Source organism: Ovis canadensis, chromosome 8 (assembly GCF_042477335.2).
Source record: "Ovis canadensis isolate MfBH-ARS-UI-01 breed Bighorn chromosome 8, ARS-UI_OviCan_v2, whole genome shotgun sequence".
NCBI classification, from domain to species: Eukaryota; Metazoa; Chordata; class Mammalia; order Artiodactyla; family Bovidae; genus Ovis; species Ovis canadensis.
Window position 1 is genome coordinate 40,628,052 of NC_091252.1, and position 15,469 is coordinate 40,643,520.

Here is a 15,469-nt window from a genome sequence, read left to right on the forward strand (position 1 = left end):
AAGATTAGGTGCCGCTGGAAGTGCAGCGTCCCGGGTGAGGTTCCATTCTCCAGGGACCAGGACCACCTGGCCACCCCCGACGGGACCGTCCCCACCCTCTGGGTGACTCTTTTGCCCTCGACTGCCCTGCGCGCATCTTCTCTCCCCAGTCGACCTCGCTCCCCCTGCGCTCACGCGCCTCTCCTTTGGCCCTCTGCGTCCACGCCCGGGACCAGGCTCGGATGGCGTTTGTCCCTCTTTGGGTCGAGGCAGTGGCCTAAACGGTTTGATGAGTTTTCGGTGAGACACGCAGCTCTAAACCCGTCGTACACGCGGCGGGGGACGAGCTGACGTTCCCGGCTTCGCTTTCCCGCGCCGCGACACTTCGTAATTACCTGACACAATGCGATATGGGGGTGTCCATTGTTCCATTCGGTGTTATTGTAGAGTGTGCACTGTGACAGTGGTGGAACTTAAAATTGCACAATTAAAATAATTTTTTTTACTAAATTTTTACTAAAAATGAATTCGGTGTGCAGGATATGAGTAAGCTTTCCATTAAAATCTGTTTGGCCTGTCAAACGAGGCTCATCCTGGGTATTACGCTGCCTAATTTGCATCTTGGCATTGTGTTTTTTTTTTAAACGTCGAATTAGAGCTCTTTGGGAGCGTACTCGGGAGGACTGAGTACCTCCACGTTGGCTATTTTGCCGTTTAGCATCGTTTTGCTTCGTAAAGGTCAAATTACAGATGCTTGGGCGTTTACTCAGGAGAGCTGAGCACCTCCTTTCGTCTCTTCTCTTCCCATTCTGGAGAAAGCAAGGAGAAGCCGCACCCCGCTCCGCGTGGCTCGTGGATCCCAGGCGAGCCAAGAGGTCAGAGGGAGGGGGGCCAAACCAGGCTCCGCTCCTGCAAGGGGTCCACGCGAAACCCTTGCCCCCAGGAAAGTTAAAAATCCTGGGGCGGTTATCCCGGACGAGAAAAACTCAAGAGGACCGATGAGGTACTAGGGAGTGCTCTGCAATACAAGAATTGGAGATTTTTTAAGGTAGTCTTTGGGAGCGTACCCAGGTATACACCGGTTTTGAGCCCAAGTGCTCTGGCCAGCTCTGGCCAGGAGTCCTCAGGAACCCACAGTGGGACCCGAGACCATCCAGACAGCGAGAATACCGGGAGGAGCCAAAACCTGTTTGCGCTGACACAACCCCCGCCCCCCTTCCTGGAACGCTAACACAACATTCTCATTTTTAAATGAGTGTGTGAGAGTGGGTGTATTTCTCAGTGAGAAATAAGCATCTTAATGCCATTGCTGGAAGAGAGAGAAGAAGAAATCTTTTTGATTTTCCAATCTGAATTTCATCCAAAACATCTGATAAATAGGATGTGGGTTGGAGTTAGTTCTCTCTGTTTTGTCCTCTCAGTCTTTAATGAGAAGTAGTGAGAAAACTTTTTTTTTTAACTTTTGAATAACTGTGGAAAGGTATGTTGTAAAGTATACACAGAAAAAAGCTTTTTGTCTTCTGGAGACATATTCAAGTCCCCTCTGTTTCCTTTGGTGCCAGAACCATTACAATTGATTCACTGTTGTTCAGTTGATATCAAATAACAAGTTATATACCCCAAGTCCTAAGATACAGTTTCACAAGTTAAGAATAAAATAAACAGAAAAGGTGAACTGTAGCCCAGAGTTATATTTAGAGGCAGCTACACTTCCTTTAAAGAAAATTACTTGCTCTGCCATAGTTCAGGCATTTAAATACAAATAATCATATTAATCAGCCACCTGCTCCTTCACAGGCATATGTCTTCCAGAAAACTGAGGTGAGCACATCGAATTAGAATCCACAATGCATGTCATCATTGACAGAATGAAAGCTCATAAAGTATGTGTGAGGAGACTTTTAGTCTTGAATAAACCTCAGAGCTTATGATTTTTACACCTTGGCAAAGCAACATGTAGTGAAAGTTGCTCTGTCATGTCTGACTCTTTGCGACCCCATGAACTGCCAGGCTCCTCTGTCCCTGGAATTCTCCAGGCAAGTATACTGGAGTGGGTAGCCATTCTCTTCTCCAGCAGATCTTCCCAACCCAGAGATCGAACCCAGGTCTCCCCCATTGCAGGGAGATTCTTTGCCATCTGAGCCCCCAGGGAATAGATGAAGACAATTATATAATGGGTTGCTGTTTTATGAATTTGGATATATCATGAGTCCAATAATGTTCCCTGGATAACTTCAGACACTCTGTAAGAGTATAACCCAGTGTGGACAGGACAATCTCTTACTTATCTTGGAAGAGCCACCCTTTATTCTATGAATTACCTTTATGCTTCCCAATCATTAGCGCCGCCCCCCTCTCTCTCTCTCACACACACACACACACTCAAGCACACATCCAAGACAAACCCTGAAAGAAAAAAATTCGCTTTACTAGCCCTGCCAGTCATAAAAATAGGCACAAGATTGACCTTTCATTACATTCATTCCTCAGATATGTTTTTATGACTTTTACTCTTCAAGGTTTCTCTTAACGTTCATTCTAGCCTGATAAATCCAGAAAATACTTGAGAGAGTGGATAGGAAGAAGACCCCAGTGTGATTTGCCTTCAGCCCTCAACCTCTCAATCTGCTTCTTTGTTATCTCCAAGAACACCTAATTCAGAGGCCTAGTCTTCATGACTTAAAAGAAATTAATAGATAGTTGCTGATTGATTAGCATGATATAATAACAAACTTACTTTTGTATATTGTCTAAAATTAATGCTCATTTTGAACAAGCTCTGTAATCTAACCAAATGTGGAGACTAAAATATGTGGGAAAATTACTATGCTGAACACATTATAAGAATTGTCTCATCTAATATCCGCAAAACTCTATAAGGCAGCATCTACTGTGATCCCCATTTTACAGATGAAGAAACTAAGGCTTGCATAAGCTAAGGTATTAAGTCATAAGCTAGTAAGTATTGGGGTTTGAATCTATAACTTTCTTTTCAACTCTGGATTTGGAGTTCTTGACACTATGCTAATCTACTTCGACATATTCCTTTTGACAATCTGTATTTTGTATAATCTAAGGCCCACATTTTTCAAATTTTAACATCTCTGAAATTGTGACATATCTTATAAGACTTCTTTAAATTATAAGTAACAGCTCCCCCCGCCCCCGCCACTTTGGTATATGAAGAAATCACATATTTTCCAAAACAGTGGTGTATTTGGTTGTGGTAGGTTATGCTGCAATATCAAATATCAGCAAATCTAAGAGGCTTGAAACAAGATCGGTTTGGGACTTCTCTGGTGGTCCAGTGGTTAAGACTCCACACCCTTTATGTAGGGGGCCCAGGTTCGATCCCTGGTCAGGGAACTAGATACCACATGCCTCAACTAAAGATCCTGCATACCACAACTAAGACTGTGCAGCCAAATTAAAACACACCACACACACACACACACACACACACACACAAGAGGTTTATACTACTTGCTCACACAAAGTTTGCTGAAGATCTGTGTGACTCTCTGGGGAGCACTGCACCTTTGTACCCGTATATACTTCCCGTAGCTACAAAGTAGAAGGTAAAACCTTGGAGGATCTCACACAGCAATTAAATGCTCCAGATTAGCAGTGACATAGGTAACTTCTGCCTACAAATCACTGACTTGAATTAGTCACATGGCTCTGCCCAACTGCTAGGGAAGCTGGGAATTGAATCTACCACATTCTCCAAAGGAGTGAAGAGCTGGATATGGGCATGTATGAAATATGGTCATTAGAATCAGTTAATGTAAATATCATGGATCCATTTTAATAAAAACCAGAGAGAAACAGTTGGCCTATGATCTGTTATAGTCCATCATAAGTGCGCTTTCAAAATTCATGCTAGTGTTTAACTTCAAAGAACAAAATTCAGAATTCTTCAAAAAGAACGTTATGAAACAGCATAACTATAATTCAGGAAGTCTACAGGTGAGCTTCAGGGTTTTGGAACCTTCTAAAAGGATATACCAAATCGTCAGTGCATTTTTTTCTGAGGAATGGGTCATTCTCAGTTGGGATTCGTGATTTATTCATTCCTTTATTCAACAACTAAGTGTTCAGAGCCTAGTATATTCCAGGCATGATGTTCTGAGTTCTTGGAATCCAACAGCAAAGATGACACACAAGTTCCTAAATCTCATTAAGTTTATAATCTGCAAAGGGGACAATAAATAATAATTTTTTTAAAAGACAATTTTAGATCCAGAAAGTGAGAAAAAAGGACAATGTGATAGGAACTGGAATTGAAAAAAAGAGGTTGGGGTCTACTCTAGCTAAATAGTCAAGATTAACCTTTAGGAGGGAATATTTGATCTGAAATAGGAAAGATGAGAGGGACTGCCTCTGCAGAGGTCTTATAATCCTTGAGAAAAGCGTTCTGGTTCAAATTCTCAAAGAGCCGAAGAATGCACTCAGTACACCGGAGCCGTTGAAAGTATCTGGAGCATGGAGAGTAGTAGGAGAGGTCGTGAAAGAGGAATGCAGAGGCCTGATGTGCTGGGGCCTGTAGGTAAGGGATGGATAAGAGATCAGAATTTTCTAGGTTTGGAGTCTGAAGGCAGAGGGCAGGGAATAGAGGTGAATCATGCCTCCTGCCTGAGATGGAGCCCAGAACAGCACCTGTGCAACATGGCGCAGCCAGGCACAGTGAGGGTAGGCACAGTGTTATGCAGGAACTCGGACAGAACGTTCTGGGGTTGCTATAAATACCCTCCACTCACCATAGTGTGCGTTTCATGTGTGCCTGAGAGTAGAGTAGGTGTGGCTCTGAGAGACTGTAGAATTTTTTTAAATTTATACATAATCTTGTATTGGAGTATAGTTGAGTTACAATGTTTTATTGGTTTCGAGTGCACAGCAGAGTGACTCATTGTATATATATATATATATATATATATATATATAGTCTTTTTCATATTCTTTTCCATTATGGTTTACTACAGGATATTGAATATAGTTCCCCATGCTATACCAAGAGAACCTTGTTGTTTATCTATTTTATATATAGTAGTTTGTATCTGCTAATCCCAAACTCCTAATTTATCTGTCCCCCTTCCCCTGTCTGTGAGTTTGTTTCCATTTTGTGAATAAATTCATTTGTATCATATTTTAGATTCTGCATACAAGTGATATCACATGGTAATTGTCCTCTTTTTGACTTACTTCACTTAGTCCATCCATGTTGTTACAAATGGCATTATTTCCCTTATGGCTGAGTAATATTTCATTGTAGTATGGAATATTATACCACATCCTTCTTTATATATTCATCTGTTGAAGGGCATGTAAGTTGCTTCCATGAGACTACAGAGTCGAAGTAGACCTGCCCCTAAAAGGTTTGATCAGAGACTCCTCTAGGACTTCCACATCAGAGGAGGCCAGCTGAAGAGGCGACTGTGGCTGAGGAATGAATGCTCCCCACCCACCCACCCACCTGTCATGTAGATGCCAGCCCAGTGAGAAGAGTGTAATGGTGAACACGAGAGAAAATTAAATCAGCTGAGATTATCTGGAGGTTTCATTTCCACCTCCTAGCATAGAAGTCTTGTGAAACAGTTGGGTTCAGTTATAAAGAAATGAAGTTTCACTTGCAATTTTTTAAGGAATCTCCACACTGTTCTCCAAAGTGGCTGTACTAGTTTGCATTCCCACCAACAGTATAGGAGGGTTCCCTTTTCTTCACACCCTCTCCAGCATTTATTGCTTGCAGATTTTTGGATCGCAGACATTCTGACTGGTATGAAGTGGTACCTCATTGTGGTTTTGATTTGCATTTCTCTAATAATGAGTGATGTTGAGCATCTTTTCATGTGTTTGTTAGCCATTCGTAGAACTACCTTATGACCCAGCAATCCCACTGCTGGGCATACACACTGAGGAAACCAGAATTGAAAGAGACACATGTACCCCCAATGTTCATCGCAGCACTGTTTATAATAGCCAGGACATGGAAACAACCTAGATGTCCATCAGCAGATGAATGGATAAGAAAGCTGTGGTACATATACACAATGGAGTATTACTCAGCCGTTAAAAAGAATACATTTGAATCAGTTCTGATGAGATGGATGAAACTGGAGCCGATTATACAGAGTGAAGTAAGCCAGAAAGAAAAACACCAATACAGTATACTAACACATATATATGGAATTTAGAAAGATGGCAATGATGACCCTGTATGCAAGACAACAAAAAAGACACAGATGTGTATAACGGAATTTTGGACTCAGAGGGAGAGGGAGAGGGTGGGATGATTTGGGAGAATGGCATTGTAACATGTATACTATCATGTAAGAATAGAATCGCCAGTCTATGTCCAATGCAGGATACAGCATGCTTGGGGCTGGTGCATGATGATGACCCAGAGAGATGTTATGGGGAGGGAGGTGGGAGGGGGGGTTCATGTTTGGGAACGCATGTACACCCGTGGGGATTCATGTCAATGTGTGGCAAAACCAATACAATATTGTAAAGTAAAATAAAGTAAAAATAAAAATTAAAAATAAAATAAAATTAAAAAGAAATGAAGTTTCAGTTCAGTTCAGTCAGTTCAGTTCAGTTGCTCAGTTGTGTCTGACTCTGCGACCCCATGAACCGCAGCACGCCAGGCCTCCCTGTCCATCACCAACTCCCGGAGTTCACCCAAACCCATGTCCATCGAGTCGGTGATGCCATCCAGCCATCTCATCCTCTGTCATCCCCTTCTCCTCCTGCCCCCAATCTTTCCCAGCATCAGGGTCTTTTCAAATGAGTCAGCTCTTTGCATCACATGGCCAAATATTGGAGTTTCAGCTTCAACATCAGTCCTTCCAATGAACACCCAGGACTGATCTCCTTTAGAATGGACTGGTTGGATCTCCTTGCAGTCCAAGGGACTCTTCAAGAGTCTTCTCCAACACCACAGTTCAAAAGCATCAATTCTTCTGAACTCATCTTTCTTTATAGTCCAGCTCTCACATCCATACATGACTACTGGAAAAACCATAGCCTTGACTAGACAGACCTTTGTTGGCAAAGTAATATCTCTGCTGTTCAAATGCTGTCTAGGTTGGTCATAACTTTCCTTCCAAGGAATAAGCGTCTTTTAATTTCATGGCTGCAGTCACAATCTGCAGTGATTCTGGAACCCAGAAAAACAAAGTCAGCCACTGTTGCCACTGTTTCCCCATCTATTTGCCATGAAGTGATGGGACCGGATGCCATAATCTTAGTTTTCTGAATGTTGAGCTTTAAGCCAACTTTTTCACTCTCCTCTTTCATCAAGAGGCACTTTAGTTCTTCTTCACTTTCTGCCATAAGGGTGGTGTCATCTGCATATCTGAGGTTATTGATATTTCTCCCAGCAATCTTGATTCTAGCTTGTGCTTCTTCCAGCCCAGAGTTTCTCATGATGTACTCTGCATATAAGTTAAATAAGCAGGGTGACAATATACAGCCTTGATGTACTCCTTTTCCTATTTGGAACCAGACTGTTGTTCCATGTCCAGTTCTAACTGTTGCTTCCTGACTTGCATACAGCTTTCTCAAGAGGCAGGTCAGGTGGTCTGGTATTCCCATCTCTTTCAGAATTTTCCACAATTTATTGTGATCCACACAGTCAAAGGCTTTGGCATAGTCAATAAAGCAGAAATAGATGTTTTTCTGGAATTCTCTTGCTTTTTCTGTAATCCAGCAGATGTTGGCAATTTGATCTCTGGTTCCTCTGCCTTTTCTAAAACCAGCTTGAACATCTGGAAGTTCACGGTTCATGTATTGCTGAAGCCTGGCTTGGAGAATTTTGAGCATTACTTTACTAGCGTGCGAGATGAGTGCAATTGTGCGGTAGTTTGAGCATTCTTTGGCATTGCCTTTCTTGGGATTGGAATGAAAACTGCCATTTTCCAGTCCTGTGGCCACTGCTGAGTTTTCCAAATTTGCTGGCATATTGAGTGAAGCACTTTCACAGCGTCATCTTTCACATGTAGCAAATACCTGAAGTTTTTACATTGATACTTATAGCTCACACATATATTTTACCCTATAACTCAAATTTGCTTTTAAACAATTTTTAAATGAAGTTTTCTGACTCCTGAAGTAAATTTTGTGCATTACCTGCCTGATTATTTACCATCTAAATAGTATCACCCAAACAAGAATGGCTTTCCTTGAGGGTATGGCCTTAATATCATAATATGACCAACCCAAATTCTTGTAAATACAAATTTCAACTTAGTATCTGAGTTACCTTGAATTGTCATTGCCTTCCCCAATGACATCCGTTGATGAAATCAGATCTCTTTTCTGTATTAGATTTATGTAGATACTAATGTAGATATAATGATATTGTATTTCCTTTAGACAATCAAATGCCATTAAAATGATCAGCCCTCTGACAATCTGATGTTGAGGTGTATCATCAACAATCATGTCTTGAAGTCCTGCTAGAGCCAAGTATTTTGCACAAATTGTGTCAATTATTTCCCACAAGCATGCTTAAGAGTGTAGTTGTTCCTGTTTTACACCTTAGGAGACTGAGGCTGAGCTCAAGGTCACACTAGGAAATGGCTGGTCCAGAAAAACATCTTCAGTTGGCCAACTTGCAGACAGGTGAGGTATGCTGCCACCTACTCCACACTCTGCTCTTCTCTGCTCAGTACTGCTATTGCTTTTTTGGGGGAAAAGAGAATATGCAGATACAGTAAATAATTCTAATTTCTACTTTATTCTAATTTACACCTGGATGTTATAGGAATTAAAATATCCATGACCAATACTCAACCTTTCAAAAATAACATACTACACTATAATGTTCTCAAACCAAATATGGTATTCAGTGAATGGTTACAGAGAATTGATATCTGTGTTTTGACCCACCTCCTTTGAGAAACATTACATGTTGTAAGAAACATTTTTCTTTCACAGAAAAATTGTCTCCAATGTGCTGTTGAGCCATAAGTTGTCTCTTTATTACATCCCAGAGGGAAGAAGTTGAGTGGAAAAGATTCCACAGTTTAACTATGAGAGGACATTACACATTTCAGTGGAAGAAAAAATTTTTCATCAAAAGCTAAGTAGATAAACTAAAGATGGTATAATAAGTCTTGGTATATAGGTTGTGCATTTGTTTTGCTTTGTTTTTTAAATCCACTAAAGTTACTAAATCTGTATACCAGATGCTGAAGTAGGACTCACTCAACTCAGTTTTGCCTTTCCCATCTGAAGTTAGTCAGTCTTTAGGGCAGCTGATTGCTTTTGGAATCTGGAGGTGAGGGAGAGCTGGCAGGGACAGAGGAAGAGAAAAGAGAAGATCCAGGGACAGTGACTGTAGGCTGCGCTCCCCAAGGAAGTCTTGGGATGTACAATATGGGAAAGTGCCAAAGTCCTAAGCTGGAAAACAAAGCAAAACCAAACCAAACCCCAGCATGGGAAAATAAAAGGAAGTTCAACACTGAACAGAGTGTGCACAGGAGCATCTCTTTATGTGAAGAGCAGTAGAGTTTTGTGGCCTGAACACACAATTACATATAATTTAGTAATACAAAAGCTATTTGAATAGCTTTTTAATAAATAGGACTTTAATAAGTAGTACTGTGCTTAATATCTTAAAGAAATTATTTTATTTGAGCCTCACGCAGTTGACACAATTACAGACTGTGTCCCATTTTGCAGATGAGGAAATGGAAACATTAAGCAGTTGCCTACTAAGTGGGCCAACAATCTGAATGGAATCCAGAATTCTTCCTGCCACCTTGCAATACCAATGGTTTTGATGAGGGTTCTTGCTTGCAAGCAATAGAATGAGCTCTGACTATCTAAAGGAAACAAAAATGTTGAAGGAAAGGGGGCTCATAGAATCCAAGAGGCTGGAAGAACAAACAGGCCTGGGAAACAAGGAAGAACCCAGGGCCTAAGGAGGCCAGGCCATAGGAACACTCTATCCAAGATGCTGTCATCTCTGCTTCTGCTGCAACACACCTTCTAGAAATGACTACTGGAAATCATGCTGACCCCTTGAACTGCTCCAGATGCTCCTCCTTCATCTCGGGGTGCATGGGCCTGTGTGGGAGGGTCCATGGCCCAGCACTGGGGCCCCTGCTATATTCCAGGGTGAGAGGAGAGTGCAATTCAGTCTGTTTGGCATCTACAGTGGAAAGTGAGCTCTTATATCCCAAGATCACATGCAATGAAGAATTCCCCTAAACACAAGGACAGATGGATTTTGACAGCCAAAGGAATGTTATAATGTCCTTCCAGACTACCCGCTGTAGCCGCTTTGTAGCAAATCATTCCATTAGGAAAGTAAATGTAGGGCTGTTAAAATAATTTTGAAAGGTCAGGCAAAGGTGGAATTATGCAAACATTAAATATTGCAAATCAAAACCTGACTGACCTAGAATTTCATCCTAATAGATTTATTTGCAATCTCTAAATGTAAACTTAAAAAAGACAAATTTGATAACCCATATGCTAAACAGCAATTAATTGGAATGTTTAGGGAATGGAATAGTTCTTGTTAACTTAAATTGCTAACTAAAAGTGATTAAGCCCTTAAAAAGACCCACAAACCTTTATATTTGAGATCTTGTCACTGCAATTCTTTATAAAATATTTGGATTGTGAAGATTTTGCAATGCCTCAGAATTACTGTTGCCACCATATGTAGTTGTAAAGTGCAGTGGGCGTAGATTGTGCTAAATGTGTATAGATCTCAGGGTATACATTCTATATACATCAGGCAAACTTCTTTTTTTAAAAATTTTAGGCTAATCCTTTTGTAAACTTTTATTAACATTTTTATTTTTTAAAAAAGAATTATCATTTCCTAATGTAAAGGAAGAAATGGCTATATATTCAATTACAAATGCAGAAACATATAGTACCATTCGACCTTGAAAATGTAACAGCCATGAAAGCATCCAATATTAGTTTATTAGCCAAACTTCTGATGTGAGTTTGCCTAGGGAGATGGGAGGTGAGAAAAAGGGAGACTAATCCTAGTGAAGGATAGAAATGGCAACCATTTGAGTTGGGCCTTGATGGATGAGTAGGATATTGATAAATGAGGGAGGGAGAAGGAGGAGCATCCTAGGCAGGAAGAACAATATGAAGAAAGGTGTCAAGGCATGAAAGTGCAAATGGAGCAAAGGGAAGGGGGATAATTCAGTGGGTTTAGAATGAGTGTATTAAAGGGGACCTGTAAGATCACCCCAAAGGTAGGATAGAAACAGGTCATCAATGGCTGCAAATGCCATCCTAAAGGAGCTTAAATATTTGCTGAACTATAATCAAAATTATTTTATAATAAGGTATTATATAGGTATTTTTACATTCATTTTACAGATGAATAAACCAAAGCATAAAAATGTTAAGTGACTTGCCTAAAGGCATTCAGCTAGGAAGTAACAGAACCAAGATTTAGATTTAGATCTAGCCTGATTCTAGAGCCTAGGATCTTAACTTTCAACCTACGCGATTTTAACAAACCATACTCCAGAAGGCATTATAAAAGGAAATATAAAAGCAGCGGTAATTTTACAGTAATAGATAGGACCTGAGGAAAAGATGTATGTAAGATAACTGACTATTTTGAGGTTGTAATCAATAAAGATGATTTTCACATTAGCTTTCATAGCTGCAAGAGGTAGTATTGTAGGAACCCACAGAAGGATGTGGGTTCATTTATTTTTAGATCCCTCCCACCATACAAATATGTTAACATTATATCTATATAAATACTTTCTTTGTTACTTCTTTCCTATCTAACTCCTTTGAAAGGGAAATCTCATTTATTCTGGTCATTACAAGTAACCTAATATAAAGGAATTATAAAGTGTCTCCTTGTAAAACACACTTAGGGGATTCAGTGGTAGTCCTATTAAATCAATATTAAAAATGATGAAATCCAATAAAAACATTAAGTCCAAGTCTTAAGAGGCATGCAAATAGTCTTGTATAAAAAAACTGAGGCATGATTATTAAATATGAGAACCAAGGTGCAAATATCACCAATAAATCCTTTGGAAATATTTTTAAGAAAGAGACTGTCTCTCTTAGAGTCTGAGACAGATGAAAAACAGAAGGGAGTTCTGCACCCAGAGGACTTCAAAGATTGAAATGTTGACCAGTCCATTCAGCTTCAGTGTCTTGGAATGACCACAGACAAGGCTGTTTTTTAACTCCCTATGGGCTCCAAAATCACTGCAGATGTTGACTGCAGCCATGAAATTAAAAGACGCTTACTCCTTGGAAGAAAAGTTATGACCAAACTAGATAGCATATTCAAAAGCGGAGACATTACTTTGCCAACTAAGGTCCATCTAGTCAAGGCTATGGTGTTTCCAGTGGTCATGTATGGATGTGAGAGTTGGACTGTGAAGAAGGCTGAGCGCCGAAGAATTCATGCTTTTGAACTGTGGTGTTGGAGAAGACTCTTGAGAGTCCCTTGGACTGCAAGGAGAGCCAACCAGTCCATTCTGAAGGAGATCAACCCTGGGATTTCTTTGGCAGGAATGATTCTAAAGCTGAAGCTCCAGTACTTTGGCCACCTCATGTGAAGAGTTGACTCATTGGAAAAGACGCTGATGCTGGGAGGGATTGGGGGCAGGAGGAGAAGGGGACGACTGAGGATGAGATGGCTGGATGGCATCACGGACTCGATGGACATGAGTCTGAGTGAACTCCGGGAGTTGGTGATGGACAGGGAGGCCTGGCGTGCTGCGATTCATGGGGTTGCAAAGAGTTGGACACGACTGAGCGACTGAACTGAACTGAACTGATGCTTAGCATGGCACAAGTACTTTAGAAGGATTGTTTTTCTTCTTTTTACAGTAGTAAAAGAATCTATTGTCATGAAATAGACCCTGGGTCAGTGTTACAAGCAAAACCCGCACCTACTATGAGACTCCTACTTCTCACTCTAGCTTTCTCTCCTCTGTTATGACGATTTCAATTTCAAACTGCAGCCGTGGTCATTCATTTCCCTTTAGAAAAAGTATGAAGTTGAGACAGCTTCCAAAATATAAAACCAGATACTTACGACTTAAACTACCCATTTCACATTGTTTGAATCTTAACTTAAATCAACCATGTGAAGACATTCTTGAGACAATTGGAATATTAAGAATTTTGGTCATTTTGTTAGATGCAATTGTAGTTACTTTTTTTAAAAAAGGAAGTCCTATTTCTTATAAACAAATTCTGAAATATTTTGAGGCAAAATATGATATCCAGGATTTGCTTCAAAATACTCCAGAATTGTTGAGGAGTGAAAAATGTAAATAACTGCCCAAACTGGGTAATAAGCACATATGGTCTCATTATCCTATTTTTTCTACTTTTGTGTAAAGTTTGAAAATTATAATAGAATGTAATAAAAAGTAAAAAAAAAAAACAAACCATTTAAAAACACCACAAAAAGACCTCTGTAAGAGAAGTCTAATACAAAAGAGGGTTTCAACAATGAATGGATTTCTATCTAAAATAAAGTTCTAAGCCCTATAACTTGCAACATCTTTAGAACAACTCATGACCATAATATTTGCAAGCAAACAGCATTTCAATCATTTTTGCAGTGTATACATGCTTATCCTATGTGGCTAAATTGCATGCTTTGTTCTGGAGTTAAAAACAGCCATTCTCCTGGAAGTATAACAAACAAAAGCACTTTATATCTATATTGTTTATTGATTTGAAGTTGGGAGGATCTATGGTTGAATAGTGGAGAATGATGATAGAACAAGGTTTCTATGTGCTAGGCACTGATCTAAGTACTTTACATTTATGAACTCATGTAAATATTCAAAATTACTCATTAATATAGGTAATATTGTTCTTCGCACTTTACTGACGATAAATGACATAATTTGCCCAGTTTGCACTATTGGTTAATAGCAAAGCTGGGGTTCAAATGCAAGGAAGCTGACTCTTGTGTCATGAGCCCTTAATCACCAAGTTCTATCACTCTCCATGGAAAGAGTGTCTTGTAGAGTTGTTTGTTTAGACTTTAGGGAGCTAGTCTCTTTTATTCATAGAAAAATAAGGTAACTCTTACTCCCTTTGACATCAGCATATTCTTTTTGTTTTACTATGTACTTCAAACTTATTACTCCCAACATGGGCATACCAGCCCTATCACATTCAAACATATTAATTACAGATGTTTGTTTATGGCATGATTTCAAAGAAGAGAAAACATCACAGCAAGCTCTTCTGATTTAAAGCAGGGTACTTTTGAGAAAGAGGTTCAACACCGTAGTAGTTGACAATGACATCTCTCTTATGTGGGTGTCAGCTGTTGGGAAATGACCTTACATGATTTGTCCTAATCACTTATCACTTTCTCTCAGATGGACTTTTGCAAATTCTTTTCAGCCCAGCAAGTTGATATCATGACTTCCATATTTCCAAGTTTAATAATGGAATCTCTCTCTCATTCTCCCTCTCATTTAGACACATTATTTGGGAAAGAGTTTTTCAAAGATCTATTTATCTCTGTGCCACATCACAATAACCTTTGCATATGATGCCTTTAATTTGGGACTTCTTAATCTATGCAGCATCATTAAGAATTTATTTGAAATACCTATGTTATAACCTGAAATAAACTTGGAAAACTACAATTATCCTGAAGTTTTAGTCCATGAATTCAAATTGGCCTACTCCTGAAGCCTCTCCATCCCAATTCCTGGAGGACTTTTAATAGCTATTTCTAGACAAGAATTAGTTTGAGTCTACATGGGGCTTCATATTGACTTATTTAATTGACTTGATCATTGAACTTATGAAAAGAATGGCTTGACTGACTTCTTTCAGTAAATTTGTGTAAAGTGATTTCTTAGAATTAACTGGCCATACTGATTTGATTGTTCACCCATAGATACATCTATCCTTGAATTTTCCATTTTCCAATTTGAGAAGAAAACTGCTTTTTAAGGCAGAGAAAATATTTTCAGGTAAAATATTTTAGGGGTTATATTTATGACTGCCGAGCAGCATCCTGACAAGATTCCTTGACAACTCTGTAATTTGAAGTTGTCAACCTTTATAAATATAATAAATGCAGTATGTCTTAATCCCCTTCTGCCTGATGTTACCTATATATACATTCCATGCAACAAAAGGTTTTTCTCTATATAGAATTCCATTACAATTTCTCTAAAACCTTACGTAATGTAGTCTGACCCATATATTTATTTAAAAAAAAAAGAAACAAAGAAAATAAATAAGGAAATTAGATATGAGAGAGAGAGAACCAATAAGAAATAATAGGAATTTAGATTACAAATTTTTAAGAATAGTGATGCTCAGCCCTGGCTGCATATTAGAATCTCCTGAGGAATATTTGAAAAATACCTACTATGCCAAAGCCTTTGACTGTGTGGATCACAATAAACTGTGGAAAATTCTGAAAGAGATGGGAATACCGGACCACCTGACCTGCCTCTTGAGAAACCTATATGCAGGTCAGGAAGCA